The sequence below is a fragment of the Phyllostomus discolor genome, chromosome 10, assembly GCF_004126475.2.
Source record: "Phyllostomus discolor isolate MPI-MPIP mPhyDis1 chromosome 10, mPhyDis1.pri.v3, whole genome shotgun sequence".
In the NCBI taxonomy this organism is placed as follows: domain Eukaryota; kingdom Metazoa; phylum Chordata; class Mammalia; order Chiroptera; family Phyllostomidae; genus Phyllostomus; species Phyllostomus discolor.
The window spans coordinates 60,817,233-60,843,763 of NC_040912.2; the positions used below are offsets into that span (position 1 = coordinate 60,817,233).

The 26,531-nt window shown below is 36.3% G+C and overlaps 1 protein-coding gene and 1 pseudogene across 1 annotated transcript in view; both read left to right on the forward strand.

Moving 5' to 3' along the window:
- Positions 1-26,531, forward strand: part of FOXP2 (forkhead box P2) — an 852,864-nt gene that overhangs the window by 371,556 nt on the left and 454,777 nt on the right. The window lies entirely within an intron of this gene.
- LOC114507299 lies at positions 17,291-18,754 on the forward strand (annotated as a pseudogene).

The following is a 26,531-nucleotide window of genomic DNA, read 5'->3' on the forward strand; positions in this document are numbered from 1 at the left end:
AGTTGTTTGTATTGGGTACTGTCTCTGCTGTTTAGTTGTATTTCCAGATAAGCCCTGGATTGAGGTTTGTGTGGTTACTACTCCCTCCTTCACCTTCTTCTGCTGTTATCTGTTTTTGGTTCCTTTGTTGGGTTTCCTCTTCCAGTGCGTATCCTGGTGTTCACCTCCTCCACCTATTCTTTTTTGTCATCAGATGGAGGGGAGGGCAAAATGGTTTAAGACAGCAACAGAGAATTCTATGCTATTTACAGTAGTAGCAAGTAGGGAATTTATAGGAGATCCTTTCACTATGTATAGTGTTAACTGTGGTCTTCCACCCAGCTAGCTGATTTTTAGAAAGGATGGAAAGAAGATAAGACTCTTGTTGGGGGAGGAAGGATTGTGAGTTGGATCAATAAAGCAGAGAGGTTGTGGGCGGTCAGATTCTGGGGTAAGGTGAGAGTAAAGGGTAGTAAATAGGTGTAGTGTGTGAGAGAATAGAGTTAACCACTACAGTAATAGAGTTCAGGAAACTTTGAAATGGGCTACGATCTGGGGGGGGGGGGTGTTGTGAAGTAATTACACTTGCATGGAACAGCAGTTATTTACAATAGTATTATGGCAACATTCATATGGCAGAGTCTATGAAATCTAGGTAATAAGGATATGGAGTACAGAACATTGAGTAGTATGCTGATAGGACACAGGTGAGTTAATGGACAGTAGATTAGTAATACGGTATAGAAAGAGATATCAGGGGAAAGCTGTCAGGTCATATAATAAAACCAGCCTAGCAAAGCAGGCTATACAAAAATAAGAGGGATGTAAAAATATTGTTAAAAAAAAAAAGATGTAGGAACACTGGAAAAATAATAATACAAATATGCAATAACTTGCAGGTTCTCTGTAATAGCAGAGTGACATTTATCTCACTGTCCCAGCTGTTGTGATGCCCCTTCTTTGGGTTCAACTTTGGTCTTTTCACCGATCCAGGATTTTGTCTCACTTGTAGGTATTTAGGAAAAAATTTAAAAAGAAAAAAATAGAAAAGGCAGACGAAGGCAGGAAGAAGAGATAAAATTGGAGGACAGGAAGGAGGAAGGAATAAAAAAAGAAATCAGGTAAGAGAGGAAAAAGAAATCAAAAGAGAATAAAAACAATAAAACTTAAAAAATTAAAATTGTTAAAAAAATAGAATCAAATTAAAAAGTCTCTTGATTTCAAAGTGGCCAGACTGGTTTTTCTGCTCTTGCTGGCTGAGGCAGTCTGAAGGATGAATTGTTTGGCTTTTCTTCCTAGGCCCGTGGGGTTCGCACTGGCTCCTCGGCCAGTCCGCTGCCTGGCGCAACCGGCACGACCCGGGCTCTGGTGAGCGGGCGCCGCCCGTCTGCTGCCTGCACGGCCGTCTGCCGCTCCCCAGTGCCCCCGCGGGCGGGCGGGCGCAGCCTGTCCACAGCCTGCGCGCTCACAGCTGGGGAGCAAACAGGCCAGAGCCACTGATCACTTCAGGAGAATTCCCCAAACAGTGTCTGTGTCCATTCACTCCTTCCTCTTGGGAAATTCCTCCCGATCGAGCCCGCCGCTCTCCAGTGGCCCGGTTTCTCTCACCGCCAAAGCTCCAGCCAGAACGGTGACCCTGGGAGTCCGGGTCCGCAGCGCGACTCGGCTCTGGCGTTCACCGCCTCCAAAGCTGCTCGCCACCCGGTGTGCCCGCCAGCACCTGGACTCCTCCCAGAGCCGCCCAGACCTTGCTTGGCTGGGGAGGGAGCAGCCGACCTGGCTCTCTCCCACTAACCCTACGGCAAACCCAGCCGTGGCCCCCGGGCCTGGGGCTGCATCCCCGGGACCACACGCCTGTCCCGGGAGCCTACCTTGATGCAGCGATCTGTTCTTTGTTCTTTCGGTTCTGCCACAATCCTTGGTCCTCCGTTCTCAAAAATGCTGAAATATGTTGGTTGCTTGCCTTTCCACTCCAAAGATCGGTCAGGACTCTCTCCCCTGAGCAGAGGAAAGCCAAATCTGCTCCTTCCTACTCCGACGCCATCTTAGATCCCCTATAGTAGCAGTTTTTTAAAAAATATTTTTAAATGAAGACCAACTGTATATTGGTGTAAATAATGCTTATGCATAATGCCAATGGTTTATCATAATAGAAAGGCACATTCTGAAAGAGTGTTTTCTTTTTCATGGAATCATGAACCCTAGAACTGGAGGTATTATGATAAGAAAGGAATAAAATCATGTTAAGAAGCAAAGATTTGGGAGTTAGGTAGATATGAGTTTGCATTCCTGTAGCAAGTTGTTAGCTTTTTTAAATTGACCTTGGTTAATGACCTTAAGTCTTTGCACCTCAGCTTCTTAACAGTACAATGAGGGTGAGATAAAATAGTTTTTGGATTATTTTAAGAATTTAGCACTAAATATATAGCTATTTTCAAGTAATATTAGTTGTCTTCTTTCCTTTCCAATCCTCTGTTTCCTTTCCCTAAAATTCCTGAAGGGAATACTTGGTGGAATCTTCCTATTTTCAAGCAATTTGTTTAGTGTTATCCCCACTTTCCTTCTAAGAGCAGATAAATAACCCGTCCTATGTTATACTTCTAAAATGCGAGCTAAAATATTGTTTCATTAACTTACAACTGAGACTATTTATGTATGTGAATAAATGGATAGTTGGATGAGTATATATATATATGTGTGTGTGTTTTCAAGATATTTGCAATTATTTTCAGTTACCACTGTAAATATATTATATCCAAATAAAATAGCCATTTTAGTTATTTCAATGGAGTAGAAATAAAATTCATTCACATTCTTATAGAAAATACTCTTTCATAAATAAGTATTAAAATAGATATCACCCTGGCTGGCATAGCTCGGTGGATTGAGTGCAGGCTGCAAACCAAAATGTCTCAGGTTAGATTCCCAGTCAGGGTACATGCCTGGGTTGCAGGCCATGACCCCCCGCAACCACACATTGATGTTTCTCTCCTCTCTCTCTCTCTCTCTCTCACCCTCCTTCCCTCTCTAAAAATAAATAAATTTTTAAAAAATCTTAAAAAAATAGATATCATACATGATAAAGTACTCTGATTTTCAAATTGTTATAAAGTGAATGGACTATACAGGAAGCTGGTTTGGCTGAGGGGGGTTAGGTCAGTCATTCAAATGCATAGTATGCTGGCATTGTTGGGGAAAAGAAACAGAGTAAACAATACTGGAAATAGAGGGGCTATGGCATGCAGCTGTTGAGAATGCAAGCTTGAAAATCAGATTGCCTACAATTGAGTTATGATTCCAAAGCAAATCTACCATATATGAAGTTTTGGACAATTCATTTCAACTCTCTAACCCTTAATTTATTAATCTAGACAATAGAGACAATTGTATATATTATAAAGAGTTGCTTTGTGACAGCATAGATGGAACTGGAGAGCATTATGCTAAGTGAAATAAGCCAGGTGGTGAAAGACAAATACCATATGATCTCATCTATAAGTGAGACCTAATCAATGAAATATGCAAATAAGCAAAATATAACCAGAGACATTAAAATAAAGAACAACTGACAGTAACCAGAGGGAGGTGGTAGAAGATTATGGGTGGGAAGGGGGAAGGATTTGCAGGGACAATTATAAAGGACACATGGACGAAACCAATTTAGGTGGGATCAGGAGTGGGAGGTGGGGATGGCTGTGGTCGGGGTGAGTTGTTGGGGGGAAATGGTGACAACTGTACTTGAACAACAATTAAAAGAAAAGAGTTGATGTGATGAAGATGAACTCCTTACTTTTGTTTTTCGTGTCTGGGAATAACTTTATTGATTTGGGTTTTTTTTTCTTTTTTTCCACATTTTTATTGTTATTCAAGTACAGTTGTCTCCATCCTCCTACTACTCCCCCCTACCCCAGCCATCCCCACTTACCACCCTTGCATCATCAAATCATTATTATATGAAATGTTAAAGAAACTTATTTAAGAAAAAGATCAAAACTATGAACAAGAAAATGACAATAAATACATATCTATCAATAATTGAATCTAAAAACAAACTAAGCCAACAAGAAGAACAGAGAGAGAATCGTGGATACAGAGAGCATTTTGATGATTGCCAGATGCGAGGGGTATACAGGGGAATGGGTGAAGAGGTGAGGGGATTAATAAGTACAAATAGGTAGTTACAGAATAGCTATGAGGATTTAAAGTGCAGAATAGGAAATGTAGTAGCCAAAAAACTTATATGCATGACCCATGGACATGAACAATGGTGGGGAGAATTGACTGAGGGAGTGGTGCATGCTGGGTGGAAGGGGCAAATGGGAAAAATTAGGACAACTGTAATAGCATAATAAATAAAATGTAATTAAAAATAAATAAAGTTGTTGGTGAAAATGAAAAAAGAGTTGATCTGAAGACTCTAACCCTAACCCCTAGGGGTTAGTACATTTACAGGATTAACTTATTTCTATCATTTTTCTGCACCAAAATAGAATGCTATACAGGGTATTTGCCAGGTGGCCTGGATAGTACAGCCAACCTTTGAAACTAATATGATAGAGAACAAAACAACAAATTTATTTTTAATGCTTACTATTATTCCCTTTATATGCATTCACATTTAGTCTCACTGCATGCTAACAAGAGAGAACCACATGTGTACGAGGTCTTCCCAGAAAAAGTCAAGTCATTGTTAATATAATGAGAATAGTTTGTGCAACATTTATGTAACCTGGCGGACAAAAAGAGTTGACTGGAATGTGCATGTATGAACAATGATGACTTCACTGTACTTGTCAGTGGATGAAGTAGACACATTGAGTGAACATGTGTACTGTGTGGCCATGACACTCAAAATGACTGAGTAGAATAACGAATCTGCACCAAATTTTGCATTAAGTTTGAACATTCCTCCACAGATCTATTTAGATGATACAGAAGGTGACAGCTAAGAGCAAGTGGTGATTGGCATCTTTATCACGACAATTCACCCACTCATGCATCACAACTGGTGCAGATTTTTGGGGGGAAACATGAGATCACCCAAGTGACCCAGCCCCGCTACAGGTCAGATTTGGTGCCCTGTGATTTCTGGCTTTTCCCAAAACTAAAATGGCCTTTGATAGGGAAGAGATTTCAGACCATCAGTAAGATTCAGGAAAATACAATGAGACAGCTGATGGCAATTAGGAGAGCTGTGTGAAGTCCTAAGGTGCCTCTTTGGAGGGGACTGAGGCATCATTGTCCTATGTATAATGTTTCTTGTATCTTGATTTCCTTCAATGAATGTCTCTGTTTTTCATATTACATGGCTGGATACTCTCTGGATGGACCTTATACATATGTATATGTACATATAAAATATTTATATCTGCATTAACATAATCATTGAACTGACATCCCATAACTTTTGCTATATTCTATTGGTTAGAAGCAAGTCACAGTCCTGCCCACAAAAAGGGGAAGAAATTTTATAGGGTGTAATAATTGGGGTTACCCTAGAGTCTGTCTGCCATAGCCTTTTAAATTTCTTGATTTAAGGGAGGGAGGTGGGGATGGCTGGGGTGGGGGGTAGTGGTGGAGGCTAAATGCAGACAACTATAATTGAACAACAATAAAATAATTTTAAAAAGGAAAAATAAAATTCATGTTAAACATTGTTTTAGAATTTTACAATTAGTTAATATTTAATAAAAATAATGTTTTGTCACAACTGTAAAATATTATTCCCAGTTATGCTAATAATATAACTCCCAACAAACCACTTCTCTCTGCCTGATATATATCCATTATTTCAAAGTGGCTCACCATCAGTGTAAGCATGGCCCTAATGTGGTGTTTAATACCCTCCAGAATCTGAAAATACCTAAATATCCAAACTTTTTCCCATTATTCTGATATGTATACCTTTAACTACATGCCTCACACTTTCCTACATCTTTGTCAATGTACATCCTATTGTCTTTTCCATATCTTTTAAGTACATTTACATCTTTACAACTTCCATTACATTTCCCTGTGTCTTTCTTCTTTAGCTAACACAGGACTTTTAATGCATAATCTCATATCTGTATATATATATATCCTTTAATATAAGAGTATCTTAGCTCTGACTGGCATAGCTCAGTGGATTGCGCTCGGGCTGCGAACCAAAGCGTCGCAGGTTCAATTCCCAGCCAGGGTACATGCCTGGGTTGCAGGCTATAACCCCCAGCAACCACACATTGATGTTTCTCTCTCTCTCTCTCCCTCCCTTCCCTCTCTAAAAAAATAAATAAAATCGTTTAAAAAAAGTATCTTATATTCCTTAAAGTACTGAATATATGGTCTGTAAGTAAATATAATAGGATAGGCATGTATCTTATATTCCTTGGGATACTCTTGTATGAAAGGATATATATACAAATATGAGACTGAGGATGGGAGGTGGGGGTAGGTGTGGCAGGGGTGAGTGATGGTTAGAAAATGGAGGCAACTGTACTTGAGCAACAATTAAAACATGCAAAAAATAAAAAGATGATGGCCATGAGTAGAGGCCAAAGATGAGGAAGAGTTCAGCTATATTTAGTGAGTTGTTCACAATTACATGGGCCTGCACATCCCATCTTCAACATCCTATAGCAAAGGTGTCCACACTTTTGGCATCTTTGGACCACACTGGAAGAAGAGATGTCTTGGACCACACATTAAATATGCTGCAATATGTAATCACAAAAAAATTCAAAATGTTTAAGTAAATGTATGATTTTGTATTGGGTCACATTCATAGCCATCCTGACCACATGCGGCCCATGGGCTGTTAGCAAAGAAATTTCAGACTGAACTCCTGAATCACTTGTGGCCATTTTTTTAATTCCAAATGTATTGTTGTAAACTTGCATTCCCCAAACAATGCAAGTGAATTAGAACTGACTGCATAGACTTTAATGCATGTGACTCATGAGGAGAAACACCCCTTCTGCCAAAACTCATCAGTGGAAATGTACATGAATGTATCGGTCAAGTTCTAGAAGTGAAGTTAGCTTGGGTGTCTGCCATGCAATTAATCACTCTTAAACCTTTGAAACTAATTCTGCCAGTCACACCATGCACATTAGAAAAAGAAAACCAAAACCTTAGCAACGCCTGAAATCTAGATCATTGTGCTGTAAAGCATTGCGCCACATGGGAAATTTGTTCATTGTCCCCCTCATTGTGCTGATAACCAGAAGCCATTCCAGAAGGTTCGTTCTGGCCCTACTGACCCTGTATCCTCCCTTCAGCCAAGTTTTGTTTCAGAAAATATTCTTCACTGTGTATATTATTGCTGTGTAACAGAACCAAACATTGATTGACTACAACTCTGACCCCCCCCCCCAAGAAAAGAGAGAAATATTTGCTAACTATAAAAATACTTGTTCATTTAGAACAGTGGTCAGTTTGAGAGTCATATTCAGTTTTAGAATCATACTTCCAAGGATGTTCTTCATAGATTATCCACTCTTGTATTGATTTGGTAATCTGAAGTGCTCCTGAAATAACGCTTAAATTACTTTTAAGAATTCATTACCATTTACACATTTAAAATTGATTGCAAATGGGAAAAATGTGACTAGTGAAGTGCAGAGGATGGGTTGTGGTAGGCAGCTTTTAAGGGACCTTAATGATCCCTGACTTGTGGTTTTTATACCATTGTTTTTCCCTTCCCATATTTACCAGAGTTGGTCTATGTAGTCTATAGAATATGGGACAAGTGATGATATGTTACTTTTCAGATTAGGTTATAGAAGTCATTAAGACATCTGTCTTGGATGTTCTTTCTCTTGCATTTTTCCCTCTCCCCCCTCTTTCTCTCCTTCTCTCTTTTCTTCTCTGACTTGCTCTGGAGGAGTGTAGCTGCCATGGAGAGGTCCAAGTTCAAGAGGAACTAAATCATCTGATCTACAGGGTCAGAACTGCAACTTCCTGAGAAACTCTAAGCTTATACTCTATCCAGATGAACCACTTCTGTGACTGTGTGAGATAATAAATATTTTTGTTCTAAGCTATTAAGTTTATATATAATTTGCCTTGTAGCAATAGAAAATTAATACATTATATCATATTTTGCCCCTAAAATTATTTCCACAAATTTCGTCACTGTCCTTGGCTTTTTGCAGGGAATACAAAGATTAATAGTGTACTGAGTATATGGTCTGTAAGTAAATGTAATGGATAGGCATGTATATTTATAAGACAGTGAGCCAAGTGAGAAGAAAATGTGAAATGTTTATATTTCAACTGGAATACTAATTTTACAATGTATAGAGGCCATTTTTAATCTCTTGTCCATTGGTAACATCAAAGTAGGAGAGTCAAGCTTAGTTGGGAGTGGGTAGGTCTGGATTCTGGTCAGCTACAGGTTCTTTTATAGGAGAGCTGCTTGAAAGAGTTAAAAACACTCTTATTTTCACAGAATCTGAGCTTGTGTAATCTGTTCTACTACTCTAGTGTGATAGTTTCCTGTTTTTCTTTTTCTAATGTCTTTACAAAGTAGTATAAAATAGAGTCACATGAAATCATCTACATATATGTATACATATTTGGGGTGCTATGCTTGAAATGTCTAGTTCACTAGAAAAATAATGCATTTGATATCCAGAAAAGGAAGTTGAAAAGTGTGTATCAGCAGAGCAAAATTTTTGTTATAAAGTCATGTTTAGCCATCATTCCATATTTCACTCCTATTTATTTACTGGGATGATAGAACCTGGACAAAAATATGGTTTTATATTGAATTAAAAAGTGAAAACTTGTTCCTATCAAAAACTACAATATGCATTTATAATTTAAATTGTCTTGACTTAGCGTGATCCACTAGTAAAAATTTTGTTACCATTATATAAAATAGTGAAATAAGGATTTTAACTGGCTGCTTTTCAGTTAAACTGAACAATAAGTACATTTTTAATGGTTTTATTTGCTGGAAAAACACCATTATAATACCCTGCATTTTACAGAACCTATCAAATCTGAACCAATCACTTATTACAAAGTTTTTGCTTTGGGAAACATTTTCATGGCATCTAACAGTATTGCCCTACATTACTTGGAATTAATTTTTAATGATTACATTTCCAAAATGGTTGTTACTCAGATTTACTGTTTGTGTTGAGGTTAAAATCTCATCCAGCAGCTATACTTAAAATGTCATACAAATTTGTAAGGAAAGATCCACTGAAACTATTGTTATATTAGTAATTGTATGAAAATGTTATAGAAGAAAGGCTATACAACTTGAATGTTTTTACTTTTTCATATGTCATATCTGAGGGGTGAATATGAAACTTTAGTTTTTAAATGTTGGTAATTCAAATTTACAGTGTTGTCTGCTGGAGAATAGAGAACTATTATTGTAGGTGTCATATAAAGAAAAGTTAGGATCTGAAGCTTCCTTATAGCTGTCAGCCTTATTAAGGAGCTCCTTATTTGTTGAACTCATCACCTAGTATTGTACAAGCAATGCATTTGAGAGCCTGGAGAGAGCTTTCTTTCTCTTTATGTGGCTTTTTTAGGCTTTGCTCACATTTTTGCTGTTGTTCTGCCTTACTCAACTTTCTAGCTGCAATTCAAAGGCACAGTAAGTCTAATATAGATTGACTCCATCGCCTGAATATTGATTGAAACTCATGTCTCACAGTTGCTAATGCTCACTGAACCATTTTATTGATGATAAAGTAAATAAAATGGATTGCCATATGAAAATGCTCTGAAATCAAATAGAATAATTTGGCAGGTTTAAGCCCTTGAAAAAGGCAAAGCAGTGAAACAGATGTGAAAAGTTTTTATGTTCAGTATATGCATATTAATATATAAATATTCTTGTTTTATTCTGTATTATGAAATGTTAAACATCATTCTCAATTGCTGTATATTTGGTTTTAAACAATGGGTTCTATTTAGGAAAGTAATATGAATAAAAACTTTTGAGACTACAATATTGTGGTGATTTTTTGTGTCTTTTTCTGACACTTAAGTGTATGGATCAGTAGCCTCAGAGTATTTAACAAACAACACAAATGAATGAATTTTCCAAAATGCACTCTAGAATTGTAAGGTCTGAAAAATAACAGTAATCCTGAGCCGACTAAAAGATGCTAGTCATGATGAGTGTTTGATTCTTTAGTTAAGAATATGTGTTCAAAGTTCCTGTTGAGGTCCACCCTGCCTGGTCTCAGGAATCTGTAACCTCCTGTGACTATGGCTGAATAAGAGGCTCCTGAACCAGGAGACGCTAAGGAAACAAAAACTTCTTTCCCTGGCATGAACATTGCCTGTTCTAATGCCTGGCTCCTTTTGCATGATCAGCAGTCTATGATGGGTAACAATTCTCTAGGAAAGAGAATGAATCTAAGACAGACATGATCACATGGGAATGCCCTAAGGGAAGAGACTCAGGGAGCTGTGGAAATGAAGGGGTGATCGACATCAACCGCTGCCCCCTCGGCTTTGTCAAAGCCCGAGTCCTTGAGAAACCCAAGTCTCCTGGCTGCCTTTGTCTGCTCTGCCCAACTCAGGCCTGCCGAAATAACAGGGGCGGTGCAGTCCAGACCAGAGTCAGTGGAGCCCCGGGGTAATCAGGCCTGAGACATAGAATATGCAAAATCTGGTGAGATCTGCTTGCTGTAGGATGCTCTTTAATTAGAATATGAAGGCACAGGCAGGAAACAAAACTATGTTTTTAAGTCCTGTAGTCTTTTTAAATGACAAAACCCCCAAATCTCTGGCTTAAAATCCCAGCAGGAGATCTGCCAGTGCCTTTCAAAGCTAACTACTTATAATTTGCAAACTGTATCAGTAGTCTTAATAAAAGCCTACTCAAATGGGAGAATGTGGTGCTCTCCACTAGAGAGAGTGACCGTTTCACCCCTATTTCCCCACAGGGCTTGGTTGTCCCTGTGTATGTTTTTTTCGTGCTTCGATGACCATCCACAGCAGGGATGGATACTGCTGGACTATATCCTCCACAAGTTCTGGCCAAGATGGAGGCATTAGCAGAAAACCTTTGCTTCCCTGCACACCAAAAGAAGGATAACAGCCAATTTAAAACAATAAACAAACATAACTTCCATAAAATAAAGCTTCATGGGATCACAACAACCAAGAAGCTAAAGAAACATTCATCCAGACCAGTATACTGAGACAAAGAAATATGGTCCAAATGAAAGAACATATCAAGACTCCAGAAAAAGAGCTAAGTGACAAAGAGACAGGCAATCTACCTGATGCAGAATTCAAAACACTGGTAATCAGGATGCTCACAGAGCAGATTGAGCTCGGTTGCAAAATGAAATTATAAATGAAGGCCACCCAAAGTGAAATATAGAAAAATGTACAGGAAACCAACAGTAAAGGGAAGGAAACCAGGACTCAAATAAATAATTTGAAACAAAAGGAATAAATAAACATCCAACTGGAACACAGTGAAGAAATAAGAATTCAGAAAAATGAGGAGAGGATTTGGAACCTGCAGGACACCTTTAAACATTCCAACATGCAAATCACAGGGGTGCCAGATGAAGTAGAGTAATAAATTGAAAACTTATTTGAACAAATAATGAAAGAAGACTTCCCTAATCTGGGGAAGGAAATAGACTTCCAGGAAGTCCAGGGAGCTCAGAGAGTCCCAAAGAAGTTGGACCCAAGAAGGAACACAGCAAGGCACATCATCATTAAGTTACCCAAGATTAATGATAAGGAAAGAATCTTAAAAGTGCCAAAAGGAAAGGAGATAGTTACCTACAAAAGAGTTCCCCTAAAACTATCAGCTGATTTCTCAAAAGAAACCTTACAGACAAGAAGGAGCTGGAAAGAAGTATTTGAAGTCAAGAAAGGCAGGGACCTACATCCCAGATTACTGTGTCTAGCAAAGTTATCATTTAGAATGGAAGGGCAGATAAGAACTTCCCAGATAAGGTAAAGTTAAAGTAGTTCATCATTACCAAGCCCTTATTACATGAAATGTTAAAGGGACTTATCTAAGAAAAAGAAGATCAAAAACTATGAATGGTAAAATGACAACAAACTCACAACTATCAACAACTAAACTTAAAAAACAAAAACAAAAGTTAAGCAAAAGACTAAAACAGGAACAGAATTATAGACACAGAGACTATATGAAGGATTATCAGTGGGGAGAGGGAGGAGGAGAATGGGGTAGAAATGTACAGGGAATAAGAAGCATGATATGTAGGCATAAAATAGATAGGGGGAGGTTAAGAATGGTAGAGGAAGTAGAGAAGTCAAAGAACTTATATGTACAATCCACCGACATGAACTAAGGGGGTGGGGAATGCTGGAGGTGGGGGTGCTAGGCAGAGCCGGGGATAGGGGATAAAGGGGAGGAAAAAATTGGGACAACTGTAATAGCATAATCAATAAAATATACTTAAAATAAAATTAAATAAATAAAAAAGAGTATGTGTTCACATGAAAATAAGCTTTTTTTACAAACTGTCCTGTGACATTTTTCTTTTTTGAATAAAATGTTGTTTATATAAAGAATTATAAAATATGTATTTTGTAGATATTGTCACCTGAAATATGCATTTTGTAGATATTGTGGGAGGAAAGAATAAGTTCAAGTGACCTTATCATATTGAAATCTATGAAATTATGATAATAGCACATGATAGAATAATAACATATATTGATATTTAATTTTTAAAATACAAGGATATTAGCACTTGCATAAAGACATGTGGAAATTCTCATGCAGAGAAATGAAGGTCTCTTATTTCATTGCCCAAGGAGGTCAGATTAAATCAGATTAAAAATAAATATTATATAATAAAAGTCAATTACAGGGTTTTGGTAGAAAAGTTTCTGAACTTGCTAATTAAGGACAGTTTTTCTCTTCAACCTTATAAAGAATCTGCCATGTTAACATTTTCTTCTGCAATTTATCTTAGTTTCTGAAGATTCAAGAAAATTTTCATTTATACCTCTCTTAAATTTATAGTTTGTTTCTAAAATTTGCTAACATGTTTCATTCATTTGTTTTTCAGGTAATGATTAATGCTTACTTTTTACTTATTTAAATACACTTTAATTTAAATCCATTAAATTTATTTTCATCTCTAGGTACCCATTAGTCCATCATTTCTCACAACTATGAACTATCGCAAGATTTCAACTAACTTTGTCATCAGTTAGATGCAAATCATACATTACACTCTTATATGAACAATGCACCACCTTAAAGAAATCTTTGACACACTTTTCGGCTCTTTTAAGTAATGTTATCATTAGGGAACTGCTAAGGTTATTAACCACAAATTTGACCTTGTTTTCTTCCTTAGGGTTCAGTCAGTCTCAGCATTCAGGGTGGCTCTGACACCCTGCAAGGCTGAAAAAGAATAAACATGCTTCATGTTCTCTTGTGACTGAACTGAAAGAGAAGTTATTACATTTCAGGTGTTTTCATGTACTAAGGCTAGCTACACAGTATTTATTAAATCATAAATATGCATCACATAATGATGTTTGGGACAATGATTGACCTCATATGCAATGATGGTCATATAAGATTATAATGGAACCAAAAAATTCCTATTGCCTAGTAAAGTCACAGCCATAATTATGTCATAGCACAACATATTATTCATGTGTTTCTGGTAATGTTGGTATAAAATTTTGCACTGCCAGTCATATAAAACTATAACACATACAATTATGTTAAATACATAATAATTGATAATGATAGTAAATAACTATGTTACTGCTTTATGTATTTACTATATTATACTTCTGTCATTGTTTTAGAGTGTTCTTTCTACTTAGTAAAAAAAGTTTTCTGTAAAATAGTATGTTGTTTTATGCTAGCAGCAACATCATAGATCTCCTGTTTACAAAGTCTCTTGAGTTTTCTTGTGCTTCATTTAATCTCATGTTGTTTTTTCATCATTGTTCATAAGTGTACAATAGCCACTGCTAACATTGTGAGTAAGAGACTGTGTTGAGTGATCTGGAAATATAATTAAAAGTTATTAAGAACTACAAAGGTGGAAAATCACTGATGGTAATTGCTGAACTCTGCTATAGCTAAGATCTTGAAGAACAAAATCACAGAAACTGTTAAAGTATCTGCTTAGTTGAAAGCAACAAGACTAACCAAAATTTGAGAAAATATCCAACATGGAGAAACTTCTGTGACCTAGATTGAAGACAGGACTCAGAAACATATCCATCTTAGCACCATACTGATCACAGACAAAGCGGAGTTTGTTTGCAACATTGAAAGAAAAGACTACTCCCAACTACAATGTTGAATTTACTACTAGCTCTGGCGGGGGTGGGGTAACAATTCAAGAATCATTATGCATCACATAACGTGAAAATGAGTGGCAAATTTCTGAGTGCTGATGTGAAGGCAGCTGAATAATTTGTTTGGAAACTCTAGATAATCTGATTATGGAGAAAAAAATATTTGGCAGAGAATATGGATTTCATCCATATTCAATATGGATGAAAACCCCCTATTCTGGAACTGGATGCCTAAAAGGACTTTCATCCATAAGGAGGCCAAGTTAATGCCAAATTTCAGGGCTTTTAAAGACAGGATAACAGTTTTGCTTTGGGGCAATGTTACAGGTTACAAACGAAATCCTTTGTGATCTGGCACAGTGAGAACCTCAGGACCTTCAAGCATATCAATAAGTACACACTGCCAAAGTACTACTGGAAAAATAAGAAGTCTCATGTGACTGAGCTCTTCTTCCAAGATACCCTCCTGAATTGCTATTCCAGTGAAATGAAGTACTGTTTGGAGAATAACATACTTTTTAAGAGTTTGCTTATTGTTGATAATGCCCCTGGACATCTCCTTTGTATTTCTCCCTCCAAATACCACTTCTTTGATCAAACCAATGGATCAAGCATTTATAGCAGCTTTTAATGTTTACTGTCTTAGGAAGACTTTTTCCCAGACAATTATTGCTACCGAGGAAGATACTAATGTAATTCTGAATGGATGATTACATAGGTGACAACATCAAGAACAGCTTGGGCTTGGGATGATGTCACCAAGTAGTGCATAAATAGTATCTGAAGAAGACATCAGTGGGTTCCTTTATGTCTACAAAAGATTTGCCAAGTGTGAAGACATTAAAATAATCAACAAGACTGTGGTTGAGACCACAAACTTTAATCTGGGTGTTGATTAGTATGACATTGAAGAACTTCTGGAGTTGGTTCCTGAGGAACTGAGTAATGAGCAGCAGTCACAACTGGAACATGAAAGCATAGCTGAATAAGAGGCAAGACAAAAGGCAAATTCCTTGAGAAGAAAAGAAGAATCTCCAAGAAATTTCACGGTAAAAATTGTAACAGATTCTTTCACAGACCTCAACAAGCTCTTTAAAAGTCCGAAAAAATGGACTCTGATATTAAACGGATTAATAGAGAGGAATGTTCTCAGTACACTATGTACTTACAAGCAAATATATGGTGGAAAAATGAAACAAACCAGCCAAACCATCATGGACATATTTCTGAAAAGAGTGACACTGCCTCAATCAAATTCTTCAGGATGTTTTCCAGGAGAAGACATTGTTAGTATAGGAGATGGCTCCATGTGTGGTATTGCCTCTGAAGACCTTCCAGTGGGACAAAATGTGTATGTAGAGGACAGTGATATTGGTGATCCTGACTTTGTGTAAGACTAGTCAAATGTGTGTGTTTGTGTCTTAGTTTTTTAAACAAAAAGTTTAAATAATTAAAAACTAAAAATAAAAAAGCTTATAGAATAAGGATATAAAAAAAGAATAGTTTTGTACAGTTGTGTTTGTGTTTTAAGCTATTATTTTAAAAGTATTTCAGTTAAAAATACAAAGTTTATAAATAAAAAATCAGTAAGCTCAAGTTAATTTATTATTGAAAAAGAAAATATTTTAAAGAATTTAGTGTAGCGTAAGTGTACAGTGTTTATAAAGTCTATAGTAGTGTACATTAATGTCCTAGGTCTTCACATTCACTCATCACTCACTCAACTGACTCACCTAGAGCAACTTCCAGTCCTGCAGGCTCCATTTGTGGCAAGTACTCAATATAAGTGTGCCATTTTTAAAAAACATATTTAAGTGCATAGATACTTGCACTCTGTTACAGTTGCTTACAGTATTTGGTACAGTAACCTACTATACAGGAATGTAGCCTCTGAGCAATAGACTATACAATATAGCTCAGGTGCCTACTATATCTAGGTTTGTGTAAGTACAGTCTATTATGTTTGCACAAGGACAAAATCACTTAATGATGCATTTCTCATAACATATCATTGTCATTAAGTGACACAAGATTGTAATTTTGTATTCTTAGTGTTCTAGTGCTCTTATATTTTATATTTGTTTTTCTTCATTGTTATAATCTACATATTTCTCTCAAATATGTTAAAGTTTGTTCCTCTATCCAGAACTACTCTGGACTCCAACCATTTATTATTTCCTTTGAGATTTTGGTTTTGGTTTTAAATTTGCCTTCAGGAAATTGTGTTAAGAAATGTTTTCTTGAAATGAGATCATTACACTGAGGTTCTGAAAAGCCCGAGTGCCTATTATAGAGTATACTGTTATACTTTACAACAGTATATTCTAGATATTTGGCAACATGACAAACCACAAATAAGAGAAACTTGTTAGAAGAGGTGCATTTAGTGAGTCAGTTTCTGAACTCACCCATGATTTCTTTATACTCTACCTTTTCTCTGGTCATCCCTTGTTCCTGCTTTTCCTTGACATTTAATTCTACTTTAAAAAATATTCTATTGTCTATTTATATTACAAGTTTGGGTATAGCGTGTGTTCTTTTGGCCTTAGTGTCTGGTCTCTCAGATAGCACTGTACCCTGAGTTTCACATGGTGGTGGTGGTGGTGATGATGATGATATCTGACATTTATTTATTACTGGGTACCCTTCTAAGTGATTGACTAATATTAACTAATTTAATACTCACAATCTATTAGTTTGATACTTGTGAGGTAGAGACCATTACTGTCCTCATTTTCTAGATTGAGTGGGGTCCATAATGGTTCAATGTTTGCTCTACAGCTTGTATGTGGCAGAGCTCAGATTTGAACTTAGGCAGGCTAGGTCCAAAGCCCTCCACTGATGAATTGCTCAGGACTGTTAAATAGACACTCTTCTCTCATGGTTCTATTTGTGATCCAAACCATATTATGTGTTTAAGCATAAAGAGTTTACAGAGTTTAATTGTGAAGTTTATCACTCTGTGCACTAAATGTTTACAAACTAGGTAGTCTAAATGAGTTAACTTCTAAATTATAGAATATGTTTAAAAATAAATCTTTTTTCAAGTGGAAAAACATGGACCAAGGTATGAAAATGTTAGTTAAATACAAATACATTAAATCTGTTTAAGAAATTAGAAGAGGTCCCTGGCCTGCCAGACACCTATGTCAGGAGCCCACCCCCTCCACCCATGTTTGGCATGGCAACAGAGACACCCCACCATCTAAACCTGCTGAATTATGTGGCCAGACAACGCCAACATGGCTGGCAATATCCACAGAAGAACCATCCCAAAGATGGTTAAGGAAGCAGCAAGGCGGGGTGAGGGGGTGGTCATTAGCACCTGGCACTATAACAGCCAAAATCCAGAGTGTTGCATGGAGACCTTTTCCAGGTCCCACCTACCAACTTTCTGTCACTCTTTTGTTTTGGTGAGGTGGCACATGTCAGCTCAGAAATCACCTACATTTCCAAGCATGCATTGTAAGTACAGATCAATGTGATATCTGAAAACATCCTCACAGTTTTCAAAAAGCTGACCAATAAGATTACTCTGTGGCATGTGTCCCTGTCAGTGAGGGGCATGGACAAGGTCCTGAATATGTATCCAATTGTGTACTCCTGAGAGCCACAGGAGCAGCAGGGCCTCAAGCTGTAGGAAGTCCAGAAACTAGAGTACATGGCCACTAAGTGGAACAATAGAGACATTGTTCAGCTAGTCCTGAACCCAGAACCAAATATGGCCCACTATAGCCCAGTGCACCTTTGATCCACTTGGGCCCTTTGAATTGTATGCTACATGGTTTTGTGATGGAGGTGTCACCATGGAACTCATGGAGGAGATAGCTGGGATCCTGGTGGCATGTCATTGTAAAACCATCATTGTTGCAGCTTTTGTGGATGCCATTAACTTTCATGAGATCAGAAAAGGTTATATTGTCAACATTTTTGGGCTCATGGAAGCAATAAATCCATGGTGATTGATGTCCTGGTGGACAACTTGGAGGAGCGCTACAGGGTAGCAAGTGCCTTTTTCACCTACATGTTGCTGAGCTAGGAGGGCAAGTTGCTGCCCCAGCTTGTGCCTGGGACCGAGGGCTAGAAGAAGCACTTTGAGGAAGACAAAGGGCAGAGTCTGCAGATGAATATCAACCAAACTTATAGTGCCAACCTGAGCCTTATAAGTGCCCTCCTTCTGCTACTGGTCCTGAAGCATCCCCAATGTCTAATCACTTAAAGTTACCATCTTGACCAAAAACCCAATTCATGCTGACAGCTGGTGGTGTGTGCATTAATGATCTCTCAGAGTGAACCTGTAGTCTCCTCAAAACCTGTACACAAAAGCTTTATTTATATCATTCCAGTATAAGTACTACACAGTATTGTCCCCAGTACTTGGAGATATTTTCTGGAACCCTGGGGAATATTACACATACACTGTAAGGCATATAAAGACTCCAGCCTCATATAAAACTTCTTTTTGGCTGTGGTGAAAAACAAATTGATGAGAATAATTTGTAATCCGTTTCAGTCAATTGAAATGGATTGCTTCATAATTACTTTAAAATTTTATTAAGTTGAACAAGCACTCCAAAACTTTATTTTTATTTTCATTTCAGGTTTAACAATTTTCTTATATAGTAACTATAACAAAGATATGTTAGAAATTAATTCTGAAACCTTAAAAATATATACCTTATAGCTACACCACCATATTATATACATCCAGGACACTTCATATTAAGAAGATTACATTATTATTTACCATAGATAGCACATGTACATTGGGCCAGTCTTGGGTAAGGACATATAATCACTATACTTAAAGCAGACACTACTGGTTGTTGCTCCAGTAGCTGCTAACAGAACACTGATGTTGTTGAGAGATAACTTTTTTATTATTCCACGTAACACACATCATGAGGAACTTACCCTATGGCCCCCACCTGTGGATACTGACTAGTTTAGACCAATTATGATAATTCCATCCCCTTTCCAGAAATTGTTTATTTGTGTTCTATTAAATTAAGAAATATTAAATAATGTTAAATAAATTCATTAAACATATAAATAAATTTTGTATTTGATTAATTATTTATAATACCCAGAGCCCTTCCTACTACTTGAGTAAGCAAGATAGTAACTTTCTTTTCTACTTAATCCTTTTTTATTTAAATTGTTGTTTCTTGGAGCGATAAATATGCTAATATACTAATTTTAATCATTATTTGAGTATTTGGACCCTAACCAGACTTTCACTTTACAGTGATCTCTATTAGCATAATGCAGGATCCGCTTAGGGAAGAAGACTAAGGAGCTTCAGGAGGAAGTCAGGGATAGGAGTTTATCATACAAATGTTCAGAAAGGTTATTAAAAGAATAGAAAAATTGTTTCTGTGTCCTTTGTCTTCTGAAAATAATTTACAAAACTCAGAGAATTACATAGTAGCCATTTACATGTTTAAATTGAGACAGAAATATTCCTAGAAGATTCTGAGTGTTCTTATAGAAAGGATAACTCCAATTTTTTCAGTCCCTATACCTACAAACATGCACACACACACAATATGCACACACAGAGGAAAAACACTTTTGGTGGTATTTTGAAGAGAATGGAAAAAAAACAATCATTTTTTCCTCATCTGAGAATAGCTCTTTCTCTGCTTCAGCTTCTTATAATCCTACTATACATCTTGCTTCGTCATATCACAGATGAGTAATCAACTTAAATAACCATGGGAAAGAAACTGGTTAAATAAATTACAGTGTATCTAGGAAATGGAATCAAAAGAAGAATATTTAGTTAAGTCAATAATGCATGTTACAAAACACTACTTCAATAACATATATTTTGCTTAAACTGTTTAATTATTCATACGAAAATTACTAGAAAAATATTACAGACACATGTGCATACATACCAAATTATCAGTGGTTCTTTCTAGGACATAGTTATAAGATTTTCATTTTCTTATACAAACTTTTCTGTATGATTTTAACTTTACTCATTGAACATCTATCTTTCCTGAAATAAGAAAAAAATTTAAAGAAAATGGAAAAATAGTAAATTTTCAGCCCGATGAAATTCTCTAATTAGTGTGTAATTTACTGCAATACACAATTAACCTGGTATGCTCTTGATCAAGATTTTTAGTAATAAAGATTTAATATATCCTTGCTTATATTTCTGCTTGGGATCATTGTTATATTATTAAAATAGAATGTGTGGAAATACTGTTAATTGAGATTTTGGTGATTTCTGTTCTCTTTCTATAACCCATGCTCTCTTAATTTTATTTAATCTTTACAGATTATAGTTAATATTTACAGATTTTCTCCTTTGCACATCCAAAGAAGTGTTCTGAAATGTTTCTGAAATGACTTTACAAGGAAAAACATATAAGAATAGAAAATAATTCTGCATGCCTCAAAGAAGACACATTACATATACATTGAATAGTGAGCTAGATATCTCATATATTTTATCTTTAAATATTTTATATGTCTTTTATTATTTTCTACATCTTTTAACATTATTGTTTATATAATTAATATGAGAATGAAAAGGCAATACGATTGACCTCATTTGACTTTTTTGACATTCAAAAGGTCTGTAAAATGTTTAATTACCAAATGGTATAATCATAATTCATCTCATCATTTGATGTATAATATCACAGGCCTCCTTGGAGTATACTGTGTTTCACAGATCAATAGATTTATCAAGAGCTTGAGAGCTTCCAACATTCATTGAAAAGAAAAAAATTTTTTTTCTTTTAAAATGGTTTATGTAATCATTTTATCATCTTCATAATTATTTTGAGTATCATAGCACCTTTAGGTAAATTAAATTATAAGGTTAATCAGATTCCTTTTACTCCAATGCATTGAAATCTATATAACACAACTACAGAGACAGATTTACTAAATAAATTATGCTTTTGAGACCTGTCTTGAGTGACTTCTATGTAAAGTATAACATTCAATAATCTATAACTCCTTAAATATTATAAAACATTTTATATTATATCCAGCTCTTATTTATTATAAATTATTACAGTGAGAGGCTTGAAATTAGATGACCAATTGTTCCTTACTTCCCACTCATTTGATCACTCCTGACCAAATGACATTGAAGTGTAGTCAGTAGTAAAAATACTTAAAATTCATTGGGTGCTACTGTGTGTCAGCTCTTCTAATCCCTTTACATGTATTAATTCATTTAATATCTCAACAACCTTGTGAGGTAACTGTTTCCATTTCCACTTGACAGATGAGTTATATAGCTTGCTCAAGGGCATGCAGCTAAGAAATAGAAGAACCAGATTCAGGAACTTGCACTACTTATGCATACTATCCCATGGGGGTAACAGGAGGGTAGAAAGAAAACTATTGGAATATAAAACTGTGGTACTTTACATAATAAAATGCTATGCACCAGGCAGAAAAAAAAGGAATTCCTACCCTTTGTGACAACATGGATGGAACTGGAGAGCAATATGCTAAGTGAAATAAGCCAGGTGGTGCAAGACAAATACCATGTGATCTCACCTATAAGTGGAAACTAATCAACAAAGCAAACAAATGAGCAAAATAGAGCGAGAGACTTGGAAATAAAGTACAAATGGACAACAACCAGACGGAAGGGAGAGAGAGATAATGGGGGAAAGAAGGGGAAGGGGCAAGCAAAGGAACACAAATAGAGGATTCATGGGCATGGATAAGGTGCGGAGGGATTGACTGTGGAAGTGGTAGGGGGTGGGGTGGGGATGAGCCATGGGAGAAGAGGTGGGACAATTGTAACTCAACAACAATAAATACAATGCTATAGTACTTTTTGCTATACCCCTAATCTGTGATGGTTTGAAGAATGAAGTTTACATATTGTACTGCTGGATACTCAATGTTCTATTTGATTTTACTCTACTATTCTAATACATCAGCCTATTGTTGTTTCAGAGATGCTGGCAAAAGACTTTAAAATCTTAAGTCAAAGGCAAAAGAAAGTTTTAGTTACAGCACAGCAAGCAGAATGAGCATCAATAAGCATGTTTGCATCAGGTTCCTTGCTCCCAAGTGCAATGGGCCAGTATGGCCCAGAGAGATGCTAAACATTCAAAACAACACTTACCTATAAAGATATGCTACTTTTATATATAGAAAGCAATGTGCAAGTCTGTTTGTTGTTCCAGAAAGATGTGATATCTCAGTCCTCAAGCTTTCTTGCTTCAAATACAACCCTGAGCAATGGACCATGTAAAGACAGAATAGAGTTTGATTATGCTATTACAGTTGTCTCATTTTTTTCTCCCCTTTATCCCCCTCACCCCGTTACCCCCATTCCCTAAACCATTCTCCACTTAGTTTATGTCCATAGACCGTACATATAAATTATTTGGTTTCACCATTTCCTACACTATTCTTAACTTCCCCCTATTTTGTACCTACCAATTACACTTCTTATTCCCTGTACCTTTTTCACCATTCTCCACTTTCCCCCTCCCCACTGATTACCCTTCAGGTAATCTCAATTTCTATTACTCTGTTCCTGTTCTAGTCATTTGCTTACTTTGTTTTAAGTTGTTGATAGTTGTTTGTTGTCATTTTACTGTTCATAGTTTTGATCTTCTTTTCCTTAAATAAATCCCTTTAACATTCCATACAATAAGGGCTTCATGATGATGCACTCCTTTAAATCAACCTTGTCTGGTAAGCACTTTATCTGCTCTTCCATTCTAAATGATAGCTTTACTAGATAGACTAATCTTGGATGCAGATTCTTGATTTCCATGACTTTGAATATGTCCTGCCAGCCCTTTCTTGCCTGTGAAATTTCTTTTGAGAAATCAGCTGATAGTCTTATGGGCACTCCTTTGTAGGTAACTCTCTTCTTTTATCTTGTTGATTTTAAGGTTCTCTCCTTATCTTTAATCTTGGGTATTTTAAATCTGATGTGCCTTGGTGTGACCCTCTTTGAGTCTAACTTGTTTGGGATTCTCTGAGCTTCCTAGACTTGTATGTCTATTTCTTTTACTAGGCTGGGCAAGTTTGTTTTCATTATTATTTCAAATAAGTTTTCAATTTCTTACTCTTACTCTTTTCCTTCTGGCACTTGTATGATTCAGGTATTGGTATGTTTAAAGTTGCCCCAGTGGTTCTTAAGCTTCTCCTCAGAAATCTTTTCATATGTCTCTTGGACCTCTATATGTTCTCCTTGGAGACGTGACCCTGTCCTTTGCTCATTTTTTAATTGGGTTGTTTGTCTCCCTGCAAGGGAGTAGTGTGAGTTCTTTATATATTTTTGACATCAAACCCTTGTCCGACAAACTGAAAGTAACCAGGGAGGATGGGGGAGGGAGATAATAGTGGATAATAGGGGAAGTTTCATCACGGAACATGTATAAAGGACACATGGACAAAGCCAAAGGGGGTAGTTTCACGGGTGGGAGGCAGGGGTAGGTGGGGCAGGGGCGGTGTGGTGGCATGAAAATGGAGACAACTGTATTTGAACAACAATTAAAAAAAAACTTTCTGAATTGCTTTTTGAGGAGGCTCTTCCAATCCCTGAAAATTCAAATGCTCATGGAAGACCATGGACTGTTTGTCAAATAAATTGGTTTTTGGTCTATTGTGCATGACCTTTGTGATAAAAGGTGGAATATTGTCTGGTTGTAGATAGTTGAGGAACTGAAATATGACATTTATATTTTAAGGGCCACAATAATTTGACCAGAGTTGGCTGATTAAACTATTAACAATGCCACTGTAATCTGAAAGTGTTAACAGCAGTGAAATACCAACAGTAGCTCTGTGAGAGAGTAAAAGGTCCAACATAATTTTCCAAGAGCAAGTCAAGCCAATATGAGACAATTTTCTATGGCTCTCTCATGCTTTTTATACACTTTGTGAGCAGAGGAACTATTTGCTCTTTTGTTTCAAAATATTTCTTCAAGAGTGTTTGTATAGTGAAAAGTCTTGAGAGATAGAGACATAGCCTTTTTCTGGAGCAAGGAACAGGTTTGTTCACTGTCCATTATAATAAAGATAATGTATCTCTCTGTGACAGAGATGGGACAAATTTATTTCCCATTATAAAATATCCATGTTCCCTAAGCTTACTGATGCTTTCCTATAACATAACCACAGTTGTCACTTGCCCTCTTGCATCACTCTGTGGAAATTAGAGTTCAGAACATTACCTAACTTGTTAGTTTTCACATTAGATCCTTCACAGTTATTGACAAAAATATGTAAAATATAGCTTCTTTACAGCTACATCAATAGACCAACATATGGCTAACTTTGAAAGTCTGAAATACAGTGGAAGCTTCTGCAACAGAAACACATGATATTGTTTAATAAAAAACAAGCAAGACTATATTTTAGAAAACAAAATCTTGTATGTGTGTATATGTGTGTTCTTGTGAATATATATTGCAGGGATATATAAGCAACCACCAGCACTTTAAATTTAAGAAGGAAAAAATATGACCCAAAATTTTTTATGGTGGTTACCTATGAGAGACAAAAAGTTAAAATTAGATGAACAAAACTATATCTTTATATATAATTATTTTTAACAGATATATGATATGGAGTTTTGGCATTCTTTATTTCTGTGATCTTTTTATACTTATTTTTAATGTTTAATTATAGTTTACATTAAATATTATTTGGTATTAATTTCAGATGTACAGCATAGTGGTTAAACAGTCATGTACTTTACAAAGTGTTCTCCCTGATATTTCCAAGACCCAACTGACACCATACATAGTTATTACAATATAATTGATTATATTTCCTATAATGTACTTTATATTCCCATGCCTATTTTATAATACCAATCTGTACTTCTCAATCTCTTCACCTATTTTACTCAGCCCACCTAGCCCCCTTCACTCTGTTAATAGTCAATCTGTCCTCTGTATCTGTGTCTGTGTTTGCATTGTTTATTCACTTATATTGTTCTGTAGATTTCACACATAAGTGAAATAATATGATATTTGTCTTTCTCTAACTGACATATTTTACTTAGGATAGTACACTCTAGGTCAGGGGTGTCAAACTTATTTTCACCGGGGGCCACATCAGCCTTGTGGTTACCTTCAAAGGGCCAAATGTAATTTCAACTCCTTAGCAGTTAAGGAGTAGTTACATTTATACAGTCCTAAAACTATTTTGGCTCTTCAAAGACAGCTGCGAGGCTGATGTGGTCCCTGGTGAAAATGAGTTTGACACTCTTGCTCTAAGTGTATCTTTGCTGTCACAAATGGTAATATTTTATCCCTTATAATGCCAAGTAATATTCCATTGTTTATATAATCCAGGTTTTTTATACACTCGTTGATTGTTGGACAATTGGGTTGTTACTTCCATAGCTTGCATATTGTACATAATGCTGCAACAAACACATGGGTGCATGCATTCTTTGAATTAGTGTCTTGGGTTTATTCAAGTATATATACTCAAGAGTGGAGTATATATACCCAAAAGTGGAATCACTGGGTCACAGGGCAGTTTTGTTTTTAATTTTTAGGTAACTGCCATACTGTTTTCCACAGTATCTGCTCCAGTCTTGACTCCCACCAAAATGCACAAGGGTAGCCTTTTCTCCAAAGCCTCACCAATACTACTTATAAGTTGATTTATTGATGATAGCCATTCCAAGAAGTGTAAGGTCATATCTTATTGTGATTTTAATTTACATTTCTCAAATTATTAGTGACCTTGAACATCTTTTCATATCTCTATTAGCCACCTGTATGTCCTCTTTAGAGAAGTATCTATTTAGATCCTTGACATATTTATAAATTCAATTATATGTATTTTTTGGTTTTAGTTTTATGAATTATTTATAAATTTTAAGAGATTTTAAAATAAATTTTGGATGTTAACCCTTATCAGACATATCGTTTATGAATGTATTCTCTGATTCAGTGTATTTTCCTTTTATTAGTGGTTACCTTTGCTGTGAAAAAAATATTTTATTTATTTTTATTTTTTATTGTTGTTCAGCTACAGTTGTCCCATTTCTCCCATTACCCTCCTCCTGACCCTCATCTCTCACATTCAATCTTCCCCTACCCATTGTCTTTGTCCATGGATCCTTTATACATGTTCCTTGATGACCCTATGCCTTTTCCCTCTGTTATCCTCCTCTCACTTTTCCTCTGATTACTGTCAGTTTGTTCTTTATTTCCACATTTCTTGTTCTACTTTGCTTGCTTATTTGTTTGCTGATTAGGTTCCACTTACAAGTGAGATCATATGGTATTTGTCTTTCACTGCCT